The 19,554-nt window shown below is 41.4% G+C and overlaps 1 protein-coding gene and 1 long non-coding RNA gene across 5 annotated transcripts in view; one reads left to right on the forward strand and one right to left on the reverse strand.

The window, feature by feature from the left end:
- The window catches only part of ASIP (agouti signaling protein), a 95,559-nt gene that overhangs the window by 58,637 nt on the left and 17,368 nt on the right, over window positions 1-19,554 (reverse strand). The window lies entirely within an intron of this gene.
- LOC308588390 overlaps window positions 1-19,554 on the forward strand; it is a 92,829-nt gene that overhangs the window by 55,816 nt on the left and 17,459 nt on the right. For 2 of the 4 annotated variants that reach the window (XR_014008694.1, XR_014008695.1), the window contains one exon: window positions 6,783-7,052. The exons of the other annotated variants lie outside the window; for them this stretch is intronic. This is a non-coding gene — a long non-coding RNA (uncharacterized lncRNA). Of the gene's footprint in view, window positions 1-6,782; window positions 7,053-19,554 lie in introns of those variants that run through there. 4 annotated transcript variants of the gene reach the window in all.

The raw sequence follows: 19,554 nt of genomic DNA on the forward strand, positions 1-19,554 counted from the left end.
TGTAAAGGTCAGAGGGGGCAGGGTTTCTGTTGAGGCAGGGGATTAGCTGTGGGAGGAGCTTATCAGAGTTTGTAGGGCAGCAGTTGAAGAAGGAGCAAAAAGGGTTTTCTTGTGTGTGTGTGTTTCTTGTGGCTGATTAGCTCTTTTCCCTGTGTAAAGGTCAGAGGGGGCAGGGTTTCTGTTGAGGCAGGGGATTAGCTGTGGGAGGAGCTTATCAGAGTTTGTAGGGCAGCAGTTGAAGAAGGAGCAAAAAGGGTTTTCTTGTGTGTGTGTGTTTCTTGTGGCTGATTAGCTCTTTTCCCTGTGTAAAGGTCAGAGGGGGCAGGGTTTCTGTTGAGGCAGGGGATTAGCTGTGGGAGGAGCTTATCAGAGTTTGTAGGGCAGCAGTTGAAGAAGGAGCAAAAAGGGTTTTCTTGTGTGTGTGTGTTTCTTGTGGCTGATTAGCTCTTTTCCCTGTGTAAAGGTCAGAGGGGGCAGGGTTTCTGTTGAGGCAGGGGATTAGCTGTGGGAGGAGCTTATCAGGGTTTGTAGGGCAGCAGTTGAAGAAGGAGCAAAAAGGGTTTTCTTGTGTGTGTGTATTTCTTGTGGCTGATTAGCTGTTTTCCCTGTGTAAAGGTCAGAGGGGGCAGGGTTTCTGTTGAGGCAGGGGATTAGCTGTGGGAGGAGCAGTTATATCCATCTTTTAGATTTAGGGGAGCTAGTCTCAAACGTTTGTTGGGGGAGACCTAGGTTTGTTTTTTGTGTGTGTGGGCGAAGTTATTTGTCCTGTCTTCAAGCTTTTTATGATGGAGGACCTCTGTAGCCACCCCCAACAACACGATCTCAAGATGGAAGGGGAGGGAACAGCTGCAGTCGCCTGCGATTCCTGCGCAATGTTTGCCATCTTGCCAAAGGTTGCAGGCAGCTTCACCTGCAGCAATTGCATGTTGATTGCCCTTTTAAAAGACAAAGTCCAGCAACTGGAGGAACGTGTAGCTACGCTCCAAAGAATTAGAGAGCTGGAGCTCTTCTTGGAAGCAACAGAGCACACCGTCCCCACCAAGGAGGAGACAGGGGACTCCCCTGAGAAGGAGGCTAGTTCATCAACACAGGAGCCAGATATATGGAGAAACGTGACTCAAAGAAGTAGGAGGCCCAGGGTTCACTCTGATTGTTTAGAAATACACAATCGCTTTGAGGTCCTCTCCCCTAGCATGGAAGACGAAGAGCAGACTCCATTTGAGGATCTCTCCCTCATTACAGTCGATCAGGTATATGAAGACGAGCAGCAAAGTCAGTCCTCAGGGAATGTGCAGGCGACCTTGGAATGGACAGCTCACGGAAGAACCCCGACCAAACCCAAGAGGAGGCGTGTAGTGGTGATAGGGGATTCCCTACTGAGGGGAACAGAAGCAGTGATCTGTGGGCCTGACAAGATGTCTCGGGAAGTGTGCTGTCTCCCCGGGGCTAAGATCCAAGATGTAACTGAACGACTGCAAGGAATCATAAAACCCACTGACAAATACCCCTTCCTCTTGGTTCATGTGGGAACCAATGACACTGCAAGCAATAGCCTCCAGAAGATCAAAAGAGACTACGAGGCTCTCGGCAGGAAATTGAAGCAACTAAATGCACAAATTGTCATCTCGTCTGTCCTCCCAGTTGAACGACGTGGCCCAGGGAGAGAGGGGAAAATAGTGGAAGTGAACAGCTGGCTTCGCAAATGGTGTAAACAGGAACGGTTTGGATTCTTAGATCACGGACTGCAGTTTCTTGAAGATGGACTTCTGGCAAGTGATGGGCTGCACCTCACAACGGTTGGGAGGAATGTTTTTGCCAAAAATCTCAGAAACCTCAACAGGAGGGCTTTAAACTGACTAATGTGGGGGAGGGAGACAGTGCTCCTGAAGGTAGGAGTCTATCAATTAATGAAGATGATCATCCAAATGTCATAGACCAAATGGAGCAAACAGCACGCGGACCTAGTGGTGGGAGGAAAAAATCCTTAAATAAGAGACACGGGGGAATGATTAATGGACTTCAATGTCTGTACACTAATGCGCAAAGCATGGGAAATAAACAAGATGAGCTTGAGCTCTTGGTACAGCAAACTAAATATGACATAATAGGCATCACTGAAACCTGGTGGGATAAGTCCCACGATTGGAATGTAATAATGGGGGGATACAATCTATTTCAGAGAAACAGACCAGACAAGAAAGGAGGAGGAGTGGCGTTATATGTCAGGGATGTGTATACCTGTGAAGAGATCCAAGATTTAGAACCTCAAAGCCAATATGAGAGCATTTGGGTCAAAATTAAGGGAGAGAAGAAAAACAGAGACCTCATTGTGGGAGTTTACTATAGATCCCCAAGCCAAACGGAGGACATAGATGATGCCTTCCTGGAACAGATGGCCAAGCATGCAAAAGGAAGGGAGATAGTAGTAATGGGGGACTTCAATTACCCGGATATTTGTTGGACGTCAAACTCAGCCAAGAGCATAAGGTCAAACAGATTCCTCACTGGCCTTGCAGACAACTTCATTGTCCAGAAAGTGGGAGAAGCAACAAGAGGAACAGCCATTTTAGATCTGGTCCTAACCAATGTTGATGACCTGGTTAGTGGGGTAGAAGTGGAAGGATCATTAGGCGCGAGTGATCATGCTCTTCTGAAGTTTACTATACAGCGGAAAGGAGCAGCCAAGCATACTAGGACTCAATTTCTTGACTTTAAGAAAGCCGACTTCATAAAACTTAGGGAAGTGCTGGGTGAGATCCCATGGACAGCAATACTAAAAGGAAAGGGAGTTCATGATGGCTGGGAGTTTGTTAAGAGGGAGATAGTAAAAGCACAACGTCAGGCAATACCAATGAGACGGAAACATGGAAGGTGCCTAAAGAAGCCAGGGTGGCTATCTAAAGAACTTTTAACTGAATTAAGATTAAAAAAGGATGTGTACAAAAAATGGAAAAGGGGGGAAACCACCAAAGAGGAATTCAAACAAATAGCCAGCACGTGTAGACACAAAGTCAGAAAAGCTAAAGCACAGAATGAACTCAGGCTTGCTAGAGAGGTTAAAAGCAACAAAAAAGGCTTTTATGGGTATGTTCGTAGCAAAAGGAAGAACAAAGAAACAGTGGGGTCACTCAGAGGAGAAGATGGTGAAATGCAAACAGGGGACACAGAAAGGGCTGAACTCCTCAATGCCTTCTTTGCCTCAGTCTTCTCCGATAAAGAAAACAATGCCCGACCTGAAGAATTTGGAGCAAATGATTCAGCAAAGGAAACACAGCCCAGAATAACTAAGGAGACAGTACAAGAATATTTGGCTAGTTTAGATGTATTCAAGTCTCCAGGGCCAGATGAACTGCATCCAAGAGTATTAAAAGAACTGGCAGATGTGATCTCAGAACCACTGGCAGTCATCTTCGAGAAATCCTGGAGAACAGGCGAAGTCCCGGCAGACTGGAGGAGGGCAAATGTTGTCCCTATTTTCAAAAAGGGGAAAAGAGAGGACCCAAATAATTACCGCCCAGTCAGTCTGACATCAATAGCAGGGAAGATTCTGGAGCAGATCATTAAGCAAACAGTCTGTGAGCACCTAGAAAGGAATGCTGTGATCACCAATAGTCAGCATGGATTTCTGAAAAATAAGTCATGTCAGACTAACCTGATCTCATTTTTTGACAGAATTACAAGCCTGGTAGATGAAGGGAACTCAGTGGATATAGCCTACCTTGATTTCAGTAAGGCATTTGACAAGGTGCCCCATGATATTCTTGTAAAGAAGCTGGTAAAATGCGGTCTTGACTCTGCTACCACTCAGTGGATTTGTAACTGGCTGACTGACCGAACCCAAAGGGTGCTCATCAATGGTTCCTCTTCATCCTGGAGAAGAGTGACTAGTGGGGTGCCACAGGGTTCTGTCTTGGGCCCGGTCTTATTTAACATCTTTATCAACGACTTGGATGATGGACTCAAGGGCATCCTGATCAAATTTGCAGATGACACCAAACTGGGAGGGGTGGCTAACACCCCAGAGGACAGGATCACACTTCAAAACGACCTTGACAGATTAGAGAACTGGGCAAAAACAAACAAAATGAATTTTAACAGGGAGAAATGTAAAGTATTGCACTTGGGCAAAAAAAATGAGAGGCACAAATACAAGATGGGTGACACCTGGCTTGAGAGCAGTACATGTGAAAAGGATCTAGGAGTCTTGGTTGACCACAAACTTGACATGAGCCAACAGTGTGACGCGGCAGCTAAAAAAGCCAATGCAATTCTGGGCTGCATCAATAGGAGTATAGCATCTAGATCAAGGGAAGTAATAGTGCCACTGTATTCTGCTCTGGTCAGACCACACCTGGAGTACTGTGTCCAGTTCTGGGCACCACAATTCAAGAAGGACACTGACAAACTGGAACGTGTCCAGAGGAGGGCAACCAAAATGGTCAAAGGCCTGGAAACGATGCCTTATGAGGAACGGCTAAGGGAGCTGGGCATGTTTAGCCTGGAGAAGAGGAGGTTAAGGGGTGATATGATAGCCATGTTCAAATATATAAAAGGATGTCACATAGAGGAGGGAGAAAGGTTGTTTTCTGCTGCTCCAGAGAAGCGGACACGGAGCAATGGATCCAAACTACAAGAAAGAAGATTCCACCTAAACATTAGGAAGAACTTCCTGACAGTAAGAGCTGTTCGACAGTGGAATTTGCTGCCAAGGAGTGTGGTGGAGTCTCCTACTTTGGAGGTCTTTAAGCAGAGGCTTGACAACCATATGTCAGGAGTGCTCTGATGGTGTTTCCTGCTTGGCAGGGGGTTGGACTCGATGGCCCTTGTGGTCTCTTCCAACTCTATGATTCTATGATTCTATGATTCTATGATCCAGCAGAACTAGGAAACAGCTCTCACCTTTGTCCCTAGCCTGCCGGGGATCATTGACCAGTGCGACTAAGGCAGTTTCAGTTCCATGGTGAGGCCTGAATCCCGACTGGAAGGGATCCAAATGGTCCGCACCCTCCAGGCGTTCTTGGAGTTGTTCAGCAACCACCCATTCAATCACCTTGTCCAAGAATGGAAGATTTGAGACTGGGCGATAGTTGGCCATATTGGCCGGGTCTAAAGATTTTTTTTAAGAAGCGGTTTAATGACCGCCTCTTTCAGTGGGCCTGGGAAGGTTCCCTCACAGAGGGAAGCATTCACTACCCCCGAAGAAGAAGAAGAGGAGGAGGAGGAGTTTGGACTTGATATCCTGCCTTTCACTCCCCTTAAGGAGTCTCAAAGCGGCTAACAATATCCTTTCCCTTCCTCCCCCCCAACAAACACTCTGTGAGGTGAGTGAGGCTGAGAGACTTCAGAGAAGTGTGACTAGCCCAAGGTCACCCAGCAGCTGCATGTGGAGGAGCGGGGAAGCGAACCCGGTTCCCCAGATTACGAGTCCACCGCTCTTAACCACTACACCATGCTGGAAGAGATTGATCAGGCAAGGAACAGGCCAGTAGATTCCTCACTATCCCCCACCCCACTGTCTCCTAGATCCAGAAGGGGGTTGAAGAAGGAAGGGCAGAGACTGCTTTTGTGATGGGTGCTTGGAATATATGGTTGAGATATCAACTGAAATATGTAGCATGAACCCCAAAATGTGGGTGCTTTTGACAACAACAACAACAACAACAACAACAACAACAACAACAACAACAACAACCCAGCAATGTTAGCAATAGTTGGCCACTCTAAGAACAGATTCCTGGGCTAGATAGATCTTTGGTCTGATCTAGAAAGGGTTTCCCTAAGTTTCATCTTCTACAAAGACTTTTCTTTAAGTAGCTCACGACTTCATTTCTTATAAATCTGTGATCAATGGATTATTATTATTTTTTGCATTGTTGCTGTGATTAACTGGAGCATTCAGTCCAAGCAAAGAAGCATTTGTTAACATCTTTTGGCAGTTTGACCTTTCTTCATATAATAAAGAAAAAGATACGCTCTTATGTTTATTTAACCTGAACCTTTAAAAAGGAACTATATCTACTTAAAGCCCTAAAGTGGGGCTTTAAGTCTAATAGTTGTCATTCGCGTATTCACTCACTGGAGATAATTTGGCCATTTTCATTCATTATTTATAGTAGAACAATTTTGTGTGGCGGGGGGGGGGGGGCGGGACGGGACACAAACACTCAGGAAAACAGCAAACATTTGGAAGTATTTACAGGTCTTCGTGCAGAACTGAAACTACGAAATAGCAGTGCTCAGAGAATTGGTTCCAGGTGCAAATTAAGAACAAAAAGACTAATAATTTTATAAGCATCAGGGCATATATATTTCTCCTTTTAGAATATATGTAAATATTTAAAATATATGCTACCACTTATAACCATTTCAAAACACACAAACAAAATATATGAGTTAAATATTAAGGGAGGAAATATTTAACTCTCATATATATATATTGTGCTAAGCAGATTACTCCATCTGCTTGCCTGATGCAACAATATTCCCTCTCCTCCTTCAAGGCAAGAAAGTTTCTCATCTCTTCCACCCCAGCAGTCACCTGCACCTCCTACAAACCATCTCATGAGTACTATGTAGTGTTGCCATGTGTCCTCTTTTTCCTGGGTAGAGTTGTCATAGCGATCCATAGTTAAAAGTCGAAGTCGGCAAATGTGTCCTCTTTTTTGCTCTTCAAAATATGGCAACCTTAATTAGGACATAGGGTGCTACCTTATATTGAGGCCATTGATCCCTCTAGTTCCATATTGCCTGCATTGACTGAAATTAGCTCTCCATGGTTTCAGATGGAACATTCCCAGCCTTACCTTGAATTGATGGTAATTGAACCTCTAACCTTCTGCATGCAAAGCAGATGCTCCACCACTGAGGTATGGCTTTTACTCAGGTGGAGGCAGAGGGAAGTGAGGTATGGGAGACTTTCCTTCCATGTTTTGCCTTAAGTTAACATCTTAGGATCTGAGCCTGTATCTTTATTGATATTTTCTGACAGCTTCCTTCCTTCCTTCCTTCCTTCCTTCCTTCCTTCCTTCCTTCCTTCCTTCCTTCCTTCCTTCCTGGTGTATGCACCGTGTTTGTTAGAAATTGACCCCTAGTGTCTTGCAATTTTGGCAAGATCTATTACTATTACTATTACTATTATTATTATTCTATTTATATCCTGCCACTTATGGCAAAGCACTTCCAGGTGGACTTGCAGCATAAAATAAACACAGAAGAGGTACATTTATCTTAATTATTATATTTATGAGGCACCCCATAAAATAAATTATCCAGGCATAATAAAGAATAAAAAGAATAAAATATAAAAACATGCTGCAATAAAACCAGACTATAATACACTGCACACTAGACCAAAACCACAATAAGGTTAAAGACAATCAGCCTGAAAAACCAAATGCAAAATCAGTCCCCAAAGAAGCACATACAGCAGCATAGAACCAAATTGCCAGCCATGCTGCGGGATCTTAAAATCAGAACTGAGAGAAAAGAAAAGTCCTCATCTGAAAAAGATAACAATGTGGGCACCAGGCATGGTTTGCTAGGCAGAACATGTCACAGCTAGGGGGCTACATCAAAAAAAGCCCTGCTATCCTCCAAACAGTAGTTATAAAAATGTTAATGTTTTGCATGTTTCTTCTTCTTTTCTTTTTCAATAGTTTAATGTACTTATATTTTAATGCAAGTTGTTTAGAGACCTTAAGTAACAAGCAAATAATAATAATAATAATAATAATAATAATAATAATAATAATAATAATAATAATAATAGGAGGGTGCACACTGAAAAGGGTGCCTGTTGATGACCTGAAGGTATGCCTAGGTGAATATAGGAGGAAGTATTCTGTTAGGTACTGAGGTCCCAATCTGTGCAGGGTTGCCAGTAGTGTGGAAGAGAGAAAAGCAGTCGCAATGTGTGACCAAACGTGCAGACACTCAGCCCCAAATTCACTCTTTAAAACATCAGATCAAACAGCAACAACACCACTATAAAAGGTAAGTGTGGAAAGGTCTGTGGCCTCTGTCCAGGCAGCTCACGCAAGCACCTGTGTGATGTGAAGTCGTTGAAGGCAGAGGAAATCTTTCAATCCTATTCAGAGTGAAATTGTTAAGCGTTGACAATGTGCATCATGCATGCCACCTCATACCTTTCACAGCTGTATGACAGGCAAACATGTAACGTGCTTCTCCATCAAATAGATTTGATATGGGGGAAAAATACCACTTTAATTTCAGAAATGTCTGCCTGCCATGTAGCTGTCACAAGGTATGCGTGCTTTTGTACTTTAACCGCTACATGAAACAGGAAAAGTCAGTCAATGAAGCTGTTCTCAACACTGTCTCATGTTAGGGCTGGGAAACTTGTGGCCTTTCTAATGTTTTTGGACTCCAGCACCCATCTGACCCAGGCAGCATGGTTGAGGGTCAGGGATGATGGGAGTTGTAGTCCAGCAATGTTGGGAGGGTCACAGGTTCCCCACCTTTGTGTTAGGGAAAGCTTCTCCTGCAAGATGTCTACATATTGAAGACACAAAGGTGCTGCCGGGAAATTTATTTATTTATTTTAAAAACACATAATTTTAATGTTATTGCTGTACTATGTGCTGAGGCAGGTGTTGGGCTGGATTGCTTTCATGTGCTGAATTTTACTTTCAAGATGTGCTGGAGTGATCACATGACCAACATGCTAAATTCCATACTAATTGCTTCAATCTACACTCACAGCAGTGTAGCTCAGTGGTATGAATTGGTCATTTGCACTGCTTTGCAAAGCCTTCCAAGATCTTTCTGTTTTAAATAAACTCCCTTATTGAAGAAGCACCATTTCAGCGATACACCGAGAGCCATACTTCACGTGAGGCACAGCTGTATGGGTCTTAAATGCTTAGCCTGGAGTGCAGAGAGGGTCCATAAAGAGCAAGGTTAATTGTGAGGCCATGACTGCCTAAAATAGTTGTCTGTTAGACAAGCTGTGATCTTGGGTTTGATTACTGGCTTGTCACAAAGGCTTAGTTCTGTGAGGTGGTGAGAAGTCCCACAAGGTGAGGCTTATATGACAGAATGCTCCTCCATCAAAAAAAAAATCCTTTCTGTCACAAAGGCTTAGAAGACTCAATGGTCAGGAAGCTGCACAATGACTTTATTATCGTAAACAAGAACATGCCGCCACAGGAAACTCCATCCAGATAAAACGATCAATCCTACACATTCTTGCCTGGGAGTAGAGCATCTGTTTTGCATTCAGAAGGTTCCTGATATCTCCCTGCCTAAGACCTTGGAATTGTTGCCTAAAACCTGCCAATACAAAACTGGATGGACCAATGGTCTGATTCAGTATAAGGCAGTCAGCAGAAGAACATCTTTTCTTTAAAAGGAAACCCCAGGTGTATTCTCACAAGCTATACTTACATTTGAAAAAAGGCATGTTTCATGAATGCATTCATTTTAAAAAGAGTCCTGGGATTGTAATTTCTCATTTCTAATTGCACAGGCTCAGAACCAGTTGCCTATACTACCATTCTGCAACTATATTTGCGCTGCAGAAATATCTCCAGTTGATGTTGCAAATTTGGATTAAATTCTGTAACTGACATGGCTCCCCCCTAAAAAATTCTAGGAATTGTGGTTTGGTGAGGAATTCTCAGAAATCCTGAGATCCCTTTCATCCAAACTGCAGTTTCCATAGCTCCTAGAAGAGGGAATGAGTGACAAACAAGTTTATTGGTGCATGTTGCAATCCTTTAAATACCAGGAAGTAAATCCCATTGTACTCAATCTGATTCACTGCTGAATAGACACAATGGGCTTGTTCTGTATGTCCCATTGGAGTCAAAGGAGCTGACTCAGTTCTAAGTAAGTATAGGCTTGCAGCATCAGGCTAAACTGAACAAAATATCTGGTTTCTACAAGGAAGAATACACCAATTCTGCAAGTTTGGGCAGCAGCCAAAATTAGTTAATGGAATAGTTTTTAGCAATTTAAAGGGTTGAATATCTTAACCTTTTCCAGAAGTGAAGAATTGCTTGAGATGTTTCCCTCCATATATTTAATTCAGGCATCTTTTATTCTGTTACATATATGCTATAAGAGTGAGAGATCAAAATTGGAGAACCAAAACAGATCATGCCCACAAAATATGAACACATGTTGTGTTACTATAATTACACATTGCTCAGTTTCATAGGAGATGCAATGTGAAAAATCATCAAAAGGCTTAGAATTGTTTAAGTCCAAGTTGGGTCCCCACATCAACCCCCTTCCCTACATATTACAGTTATTGAAAGTATGCAAACACATACAAAAGCACAGAGAAATATCAAAGAAAATCCAATTGTAAGTGCAATAAAAATATTGTGTATCTGGATGGCATAATTTCATAGGAAAAGCACAAAATGTTTATGGAATAAATATGACTGAAAGAATTAAAGGGATCAAAAACTGCTAACAGTCACCAACAATTGAACCACATAATAGTTTTCAGGAATTATTAATGGATGGTTATTTCTAGGTTTTAATATGTGCAGTATTGATATAAAGTAGTTCAGGCAAACATTATAGCTGCAGTAAAACAAAACAAAACAAATTCTTTGGTTTGTATGTAATAGGTTAACTGCTGGCCTACTTGCATAGACCTGTATGGATATAGGCTGTATGTGCATTCTGTGAACCTGATCGTAGGAGTTTGGAAAATACATGGAAAGCTAATGCCTTAATGGAGTGCCACTACCATAAAGGCCCTACTCCTAATGGAAATCAATGCACTAGAATTACCAGGCAGGCAGGCAGGCTGACCTGGAGTCTCCAGGTTTGCCTAACCCCACACCCCAGGTGGCAGGTGAAGGGCTTGAATCTCCAGGTGGACGAAAGTGGCAACAACAACAACAACAACAATTAATAAAGAAGACTACATGCAACTTGGAAGCTTCAGGCCAGCAGGAGCTGGTTGAAAAATATTGCATATACTTTCAGGGGAAGGGGTCTGCCCTTTCCTCCCCTCCCTGTCCCAGTTAACCTCCATCTCTGAAAATGATTGTGTAGATGCTCTGGGGTGTATGCGTCTGCCCTTCTCTACTGTCACAATTAGCCTCTTTCTCCAGGCCTCAGTGGTGGGAAGGAGCACAGAGGACGACAAAGGACTGGGCTGTGCTCAAGAGTCCAGGTTATGAGTACGCATGCACACCTGGCACAAGGTGTGGGGCTGCAGAAGTGAGCAGAGCACAGCAGGAGCAGGAGCTAAGTCCTGCTGCTTCTGCCACCCACACCAACTCATGGATGGCCCTTTGTTCTTCCTGAGCAAGTTTGAGGAGGTGAGGCCGAATACCGACTGAGGGTGACTAGTGCTGAAAAGCTGGGGTGGAGGAGGAGGTATTTATTATTTATTTTCATTCGCAGTGGAGTAGAGACTAGAGAGATCATTTCAGGGAGAAGTAGGTGGGGTGGGGGCTGCCTTGGAGACAGAGGAACAGAAAAAGCTGCCAAGATCCCAATCTCATTCTAGTGTGTTTGCCCCATTCCAGAGCGTTCCCTCCCCTCTTTCCACCTCAAGGGAAGCCTAGGAGTGTGCACAAGAAATCAATTTGGATATGGGAAAGAATAGAGTGATGGAAGGGGAGGTGTTTAAGGAAAATGGCAGAGTTTGCTTTCCAAGCTAAAATCTGAATTGATATATTGATTCACAGAAGCTATATTGAATCACAGCTACATCCATTCATAAAATGGGTGTGTGCTAATGAGAACCTAGTAGTTCCCCCCACTCCCACATGTCTGAAACACAGAGTTTGTGGAATATATTGTGCCTGTGTATAAAGCGGATGTTTGGAAAGTGCTGTTCTTGGTGTGAAAATAGGTCCTTGCAATTTTTCCATTAAATCCCACACAAAGCTTGTAGGAATGAAGTGTGTGTATTTCTGCATCTTTTTGTTTAAAGCAAAGACTGGGAAGGTTAATTTGTGCCTTCCTCACTTATGCCAGGTAGCCTTATATGCTAGACAGGTAGACCTGCACATGTGATTTTGTATGCCAACACCAATGTTAAATGTTCCTTAGAGCTCTTAACCCCCCCCCCCCCGGCAACAAGCAAGAATGTCTTGTGGTATCTTAAAGAGTAACTACAGTAATTGTATAACTATGATAGCATAAGCATTGCTGAGGGGCGGGGTGGGGGCAGGGCAGCTGTAGATCATGAGATTAGAAGGAAATTAAATGCATACCGTACTGACTGGCAATTGTGTCATTTACACTGGCTGTTCACAAGAGCAGTTCACAGCAAGCACAGGAGCAACCCCTTTAGCTATGGTTTCTACCTTAATTTCCAACCAGTGACATATTTGCTCATTTGTTAGACTTTGGTTTTTTACTTGAATGACATGCTCTCAGCAACTGTGGTTAATGCTTGGTGTGCCATGCTTACTTACATCCCTGGGGGCCACCCCTAGGTCTCGTTTGGGCCTTGGGATCCTCCTGATCTACAATGCACAAGTATACAGGTCTCCATTTGTAGGCTTTCCCTTGCAGGCATCCATGCCTAATGCATGAATGTCAGTCAACGAACTGCAATAAAGACATATGCTGCTGCCATTACAGTAGTTGATGGGATTGAGCAGCCCTGGAACTTCACCCTTAACTCCTTCCAAAACTGACATAATTCCTTTTTAGTTTTATCACTCTGTTACGGACAGAAATCAGGACCAGAGCTTCTTAGTGAAGCAGGAGCTGCCACATGGTTTGAAGGTTTCAGTGCCATTAACCAAAAGCACCTCCATCTTAGAGATGTCAGATTTCTGGACATTTTGAGGCTGTAGGAAATAAACATTTTTTCCTCTCTCCTCCCTGGTAAAAAGGAGGTTTTTGGGGAAATTGAGATATATGCAATACATAAGCAACAAATGTCCTGTATATGGGCCTCATTAAGATGCCATCCCTCACTAAGTGCAGGGACATACCTTGATTATGGCTATTTTATATGTCAGAATTATCATTCTTGAATGTTGTAGGCCATCTTAGACAGAAAATTGTGATTTTAAAAACCATTTTGTATTATAAAAGAGAAAATATTTTTCCCCACACACCCCCAATCAGATTTTCTATTGGAAACATGTGGGGAGGGGGAGTCTTTAAAAATGAAGAAAATTTAGAACGCATTTAAAACGCTGCTTTTTGACTAATGTAGCTGAGTCCCAGATCTCTACTCCTTCTAGAAAGCCTTTGAACAAACTGGGCTTACCAGCTGGTGCTTTAAATTTTGGGCATCACACTGTGACATCTAGAAGAGAAGATGGCTTCTAGGAGCATTGGCTTCTGTAGCTGTCCACGCGCCACCTCTTCACCAATGTATTTGTTTGTGGCTCTCTTACATATTCAAGCATTGTAAACTGAACACATAAGAGGCAGCAGCAGTGCTTTTTTCTGGCAGTATGTGACAGTACAGAGTACCACCACCTTTTGGGGGGGGGAGGAGAAGGTGGGAGGGCTCTTTGATCCCATCAAAGCATCGCACCTTCTTCCTTTAAGCTGGGCTTGGGGAAAGAGGCGCAAGCCCGTGTCCCAGCAGAATGTTGGACAGTTTGACCCTGTGGCGCACAGTCAGGTACTGAGAGTACAGAAAAAGGTATGGTGTTGTAGCAAGTCAATTAATTATCATACATTATGCAATAATGATATGTACCAAGATCTTAGTGACATTCCAGAAAAACATGCAGTTGTTTTACATGTAATTGTTTTTCCTGACCCCAAGGAATTTTTGTGTCCAGGGCAACTGCCCAGAGTACTGGCACCTTTTTTCCCTAGAAACAAAGCACTGGGCAGTAGGATGGCAGTGGCAGGCCCCACCCTGTGCACATCCATTTTTAGGCTAGTATAGGGGCTGTTGTTACACAACTGAGAACCCTGAAAAAGCAGGCCAAACTTTTTATCCACATTTTGTAATGCCCCTCTTTAGTTGTTTGTCTTCTACAGTAAAGAGCCTCCAAACTTTAGTTCAGTATTCACCAACTTGGTGCTGGCTGGGAATGATGGGAGGTGTATCTCAACAACATCTGGAGGGGATCCAGGTTGGCAAAGCCTGACTTAGCCTTTCCTTGTATGGAAATTGCTCTGACCACTTAATCATTTTGACTGTTCTTTTCTGCACCTATTCCAACTTTTCTTTTTTTTTTAGATGGAGCAACCAGAACTGTATTCACATTATTCCAAATGCAGCTGAACCATAGACCATAAAGGGATCACAATACTATTTTTTTTTTTGCTCTATTTCCTAATAATCCCCCAAATGGAAATTTCCCTTTTCACTGCTGTCCTGCCACACACAGAGCTGTTCTTCCCACCAAGCTATTCTCTTTCCTGTTTAGTCACTGCCGAATTAGGCAACATCAGTGTCAATGTGAAGTGAGGAATTTTTACCCTCATCTGCTTCATTAACATTGAATCTGATTTACCATTTTTCCCCCCTGCTTTGTTTTGTTTATTTTTGTTTGTTTTCCGGTTTGAAGAGGTTCTTTTTCTTTACCGTGAATAATTTGGAAGTATAATTTGGAAACTTAGCCACCTCACAGCACATCTGTTACTATAGATCACTTTTGAATACATCAAATAGCACCATTCCCAATACGGATGTTTCTGGGACCCTGCTGTATCCTGCACTGCAAAGATGGTATAATTATTACCATCATCCACTTCCTGTTCTTTAACTAGTTACTGAGCCATAAAAAGACCACTTCTCTTACCCAATGACTGTTAAGTTGAGCCTTTGTTGAAGGAAAAAGCCTTTTTAGAAATGAAAGTATATAATGGTCTCGTTCCCACGACATGCATTAACAAACCTTGGCTGCAGTTTGATGTTAGTGTTGGTTGCTGTCCAGACTCAGCCCCAACTGGGGCAGAAATACAGCTTCTGGAAGAATGGCAGATGAAAGTGATGGACTATATGACACTGGCTGAGATGACAGGCAGAATCCGTGACCAACGCAAAGAGATGGTGGAAGAAGATTGGAAAAAATTTAAAAGCTATCTTAAGGACTACTATAAACTCAACGAATGTTAAAATGTTGTGGTTGCTAGAAGTAACAGGGTACAGGGATACAAGGTTAGACAATAAAGGAGGACTAAGATGACAGAGATTAGAAAGTAACATCTGGGAGTTGCTAGTTCAAATATGGACACTGGGATGCAGAGAGGGGGGGTATGGGGAAGTTCAAGAAAAGAGGTTTATGAAAATATCTTTGAAATTATTTTGTATGTTTGTTTTGTTTTATGTTTGTTTGTTTTTCTCAAAAATGCTGTAAAACCAATAAAAATTTATTAAAAAAAAAAAAGAAATACAGCTAATATATGAATCACAAAGATATAGCTCAAAGCTAGAACATAAGTTGCTACATGGTGCAAATGGATACATGTAACACAGGTTCCCAACATGCACACTAACAAATTGTAACAGATCCGGTAACCACACTGAATCAGCAAAATTGCCAGTGCTTATTGCACATGTTTAAACGAGGGCATGATGTACATGATTGGTGAAAATTGAAATGCTTTGTTTGAAACTTTATAAATACCGCTGCCTGAACCACTGGGCGTGGTTGCAGTTTTGCGGAACAATCCTACTGTAACCTATTGCTTTTGCAATAAACACTGGACTCTTAACTCCTCACGTTTCTGAGTTTTTATTGGCATAAACTCAGGAGATAAGCCATTTTTGGCTTACAACAGTAGGACTGGATCCACTTAATACAATACCAGTATACCAATCCCATGACCCAGTTCAGGAGGGACCTACATCCATTACACTCATATCTTCCTTGTGGGCTTCCTTTGGGCATCTGGTTGGCTTTTGAGGGAACAGAATGTTGGACCGGATAGGCCTTTGATTTAACCCAGCAGGGCTTTTCTTGCCTTCCAGTGAATGTGAAAATGTTAATGGATACAGTTTCAAAAGAACACAAGAGATTTATAGATACAGTTCTGAGCTTTTCTAGCAAAAAGTGAAATGGATCCTCACTGGAGAAAGCTGTAAATGTCAAGATTCTGAACTAGAAACAATTATTTATGATCACAGACCGCATGCGCTTGTATACTTAAATGGGGCTGGTGGTTTTTTTTTTTGGGGGGGGGGGTTTAAAGCTTTCACAAATCTCCTTCAGTTATGTGAATATTGTGTTACAGAATTTTGGTAGGTGAGAAAACAAAATTGCTCTCCATCTGATATTTATTTAGCAATTACCAAAAAGCTAAATTCTCTCTAACATCACAGTTACCATTACATAGAAAGTCCAGGAGCACAGAACATATAAAGAGAAAAGAAACGTTCTGCACAAATAACTCAGATCTTTGATTCTATAAATCAGATTTGCCACTGCTGAAAAACAGGAGAAAAAGCTGTATGCTCCTCTTTAAAACATCAGTACTAATATTCTCAATTTCATCATACTTTCTTTTCCCTTGGTGAGGCAGATCTGTTCTGAGAACATATATAGGGAACTTCAAAAATGACATTAGTTTGTATGTTTGCATGAAATGGGCAATATTGTGTAAAATTACATCCACTTTTTAAAAATTCTACAAGAAAGTTGTTAATGTGAAACCCAAAATACGTAGTTTGACTTTGAAATGTTACTAACCAAGTCTCTAAAATAAATTGCACACCGGTCTTTATTGCTCTGTATATATTCCGTGTATAGTTAGCTAACCACAAGGAAGATTTCAGCCCAGTCTGAAAAATGTACAGAATGCCAGAGTCTTCCCATCTCTCTTGCACTGTGGCACAAAGGCAGAAAGTACTTTTTTCTGGCGGGAGTGCTGATGCAGCTCTTTGACAGGGGTGACGTCTCTGTTTCTTTGTTCAACTAAGGTCCAAGCTATAATGGACTCTCCAGGTGTTTGTTTGGTTTTTAAAGCTACGGTGCTGGAAGAAAATTTGATGGAAGCAGTACTATTGGGAAAGGGCCTACCAACTGATTACCCCATGCTATTTCCTGATCTAAATCAAAGGACCCATGTGGCAGCTAAATCTGGGTCCCTGTATTACCGAAGGCTAACGGCACAGGTTTTGATTGGGGTAACAGTATGGGGGAAAGATTACCTCTTCATCTAGTGCCTGGGGGCCGGATCCAGCCCAATCGCCTTCTAAATCTGGCCCACGGATGGTCCGGGAATCAGTGTGTTTTTACATGAGTCGAATGTGTGCTTTTATTTAAAATACATCTCTGGGTTATTTGTGGGGCATAGGAATTCGTTCATTATTATTTTTCAAAACATAGTCCATCCCCCACACAAGGTCTGAGGGACACTGGACCGGCCCCCTGCTGAAAAAGTTTGCTGACCCCTGATCTAGTGCTACTGCTATGATCAAATTTACCCCCCTTTCCCTATAGCTGCTCTTAAGAAAAAGTTTGGAGATATCATCAGGAACATCTATGACATGTGTCATTTGGTCCTTGAGTTGCATAAAAAGCTGCATTTTAACAATGCTATCCTTAAAAAAAGAAAAAGAACGAGAGTGTAGTTATTCTTAAAAAGTTCTATGCTACTCTGTGGGTTCCAAATACATTAGAAGCATGGGGCATAAGCAGTGATTTTTTTCTTTTAAAAAAATGTTTAGGAGTACTCTCATTTTGACTCAAGAAAATCACCATTGACAGGAACACCATGACAGGAAATGAGGTCACCATTGGGGTAGCAATGAAGCTGATGATCCACCGTGCTAGAGAAGAAACTAAAATTTTTAAAATTTTAAAGTTCTTCCGTTAGAGTCACAAAATGTTTAGGGGTATGTGTACCCCTGCGTACCCCCAGAAAAAAAGCACTGAGCATAAGTTTTCTAAATGATAACATTGCAATATAAACAGAATATAAAAACAGCTGTGGCTAATATTTCCAGGAAACACAATGTCAGAATTTCATCTGTGTTCCAGTAGAACATAATTTTCTTCTACAAAAATTATTATTTTGTAAAAGGCAGAGGAAACAAGAAAAAATAGCTTCCCACTCAAACAAAAGTAACATTGTTACCGGAAAAATCCGCTACAACATATGGAAGAGTATGATGAACATTACAGAACCTTGTTTATCAACTACTGTGAATCCATTTGCCTTTTCAAAAAACAGTATTCAGTCTACAAAATAATTTTAGTTCCTTGATTTTTTCTCAGAATCGCACATTCATTCTAACTTAAATAAAAATAGAAATAGTATTGCAACAAAAGCTTTGCCTTCTCTTTCAGTATCAGTACAAATGAAATAAATGGACTTGTTAAAGCATAACTAACTTAAATCCATTTATTTCAGTGGGTCTAATCTATGGTTTAGGCCAGGTTAAGGGAAGACCACCCTAGGGTCTTAAATTACCATATGTAAACCTGGTGAAATTCTTTGGGCTTATAGTTGGCAGGCGGGGGTAGAACTAAAATTTCACATAAGTTTTTTATTAAGATAAATTATCATTATTTTTAAAATACTGAAATAATTTTGATCTGTGCCAGGCACACAATGTTTTGATTGCTCCATGTATTTTATTTTGTATGTGGGATTTAAGAAAAATTAGAAGATGCAGAAGTATAGAACAGTCATTTTGTTAATTTGAAAGAAAAGGCTTTGGTTTTTTCCTAATGCATTTTTATGAGAAATGTACAGTAGCTTGTATATAAAATGTTTTAAGATCTTGGAAAGATAAACACAAACACTCCTGTACAATTTAGGGCATGGTATCCACTTTTGTGTGGCTTACTTCAACACAGAGAGAATATTAAAACAGTTTTATGCCTTCCTGTTGATTCTAGCAACTGTATCTGAGTTTCACCAGAATCTGTAAACATGGCTTTTAAGTAGCATCATTTACACAAGAAGCTGTGGACCACAGTACTTGTGTTCATTTGATGCTGTTTATCATCATGTAAAACTATTTTAACCCTGAAATCCTATTCATACTTTCCTGACCACAAGCCCTATTGAACACAGTGGGACGGCTGGTTAAAAATGCACAGGGTTGCATTACACATTTGTTTTTATAAGTTTGTTCTTATTAATCTCCACATATAAAAAATACAATTATAAATTAAATGAACACCAGAATTTAACATACTGTAATGAAAATAAATGCAGTTCGTTATAATATTTAAAATTAATTTGAAATGTACTTAATTCTTTATTTTTTTTTACACCAGATCAATTTAGGATCAAGTCCTGATGTGTTAAAAGTTTAATAAGTAATAGTTACAGAACTAAAAGTTTGAAATTTACTGGTAATTGCCTTATTTGTTCTGTGCAAGCTTGAAAGGCATACCAGGTTGTTAGACCCATTAGCTAGACCCATTGTCTCTCTGATCGGTTCTGAGCACTTTGTATGACAAGGAGAATTTTCAATATCTCGGAGATCATTATGGACTCATTCATAATAATCAGCATTTGAATGATATGCGTGCAAGTTCTATAATAATTTTAATGGGGGGAAACAGATACAATTCTTTCTCGCTGGGTGCTATGAATTGAAATATGCCTACAAGAAGAAATATTTTTATTTTCCATATGGTAAACATTTCCATTGTTCAGACATTGCTGATAAACCTATAA

The sequence above is a fragment of the Podarcis bocagei genome (genome assembly GCF_964188305.1).
Source record: "Podarcis bocagei genome assembly, chromosome: 5".
NCBI lineage: Eukaryota > Metazoa > Chordata > Lepidosauria > Squamata > Lacertidae > Podarcis > Podarcis bocagei.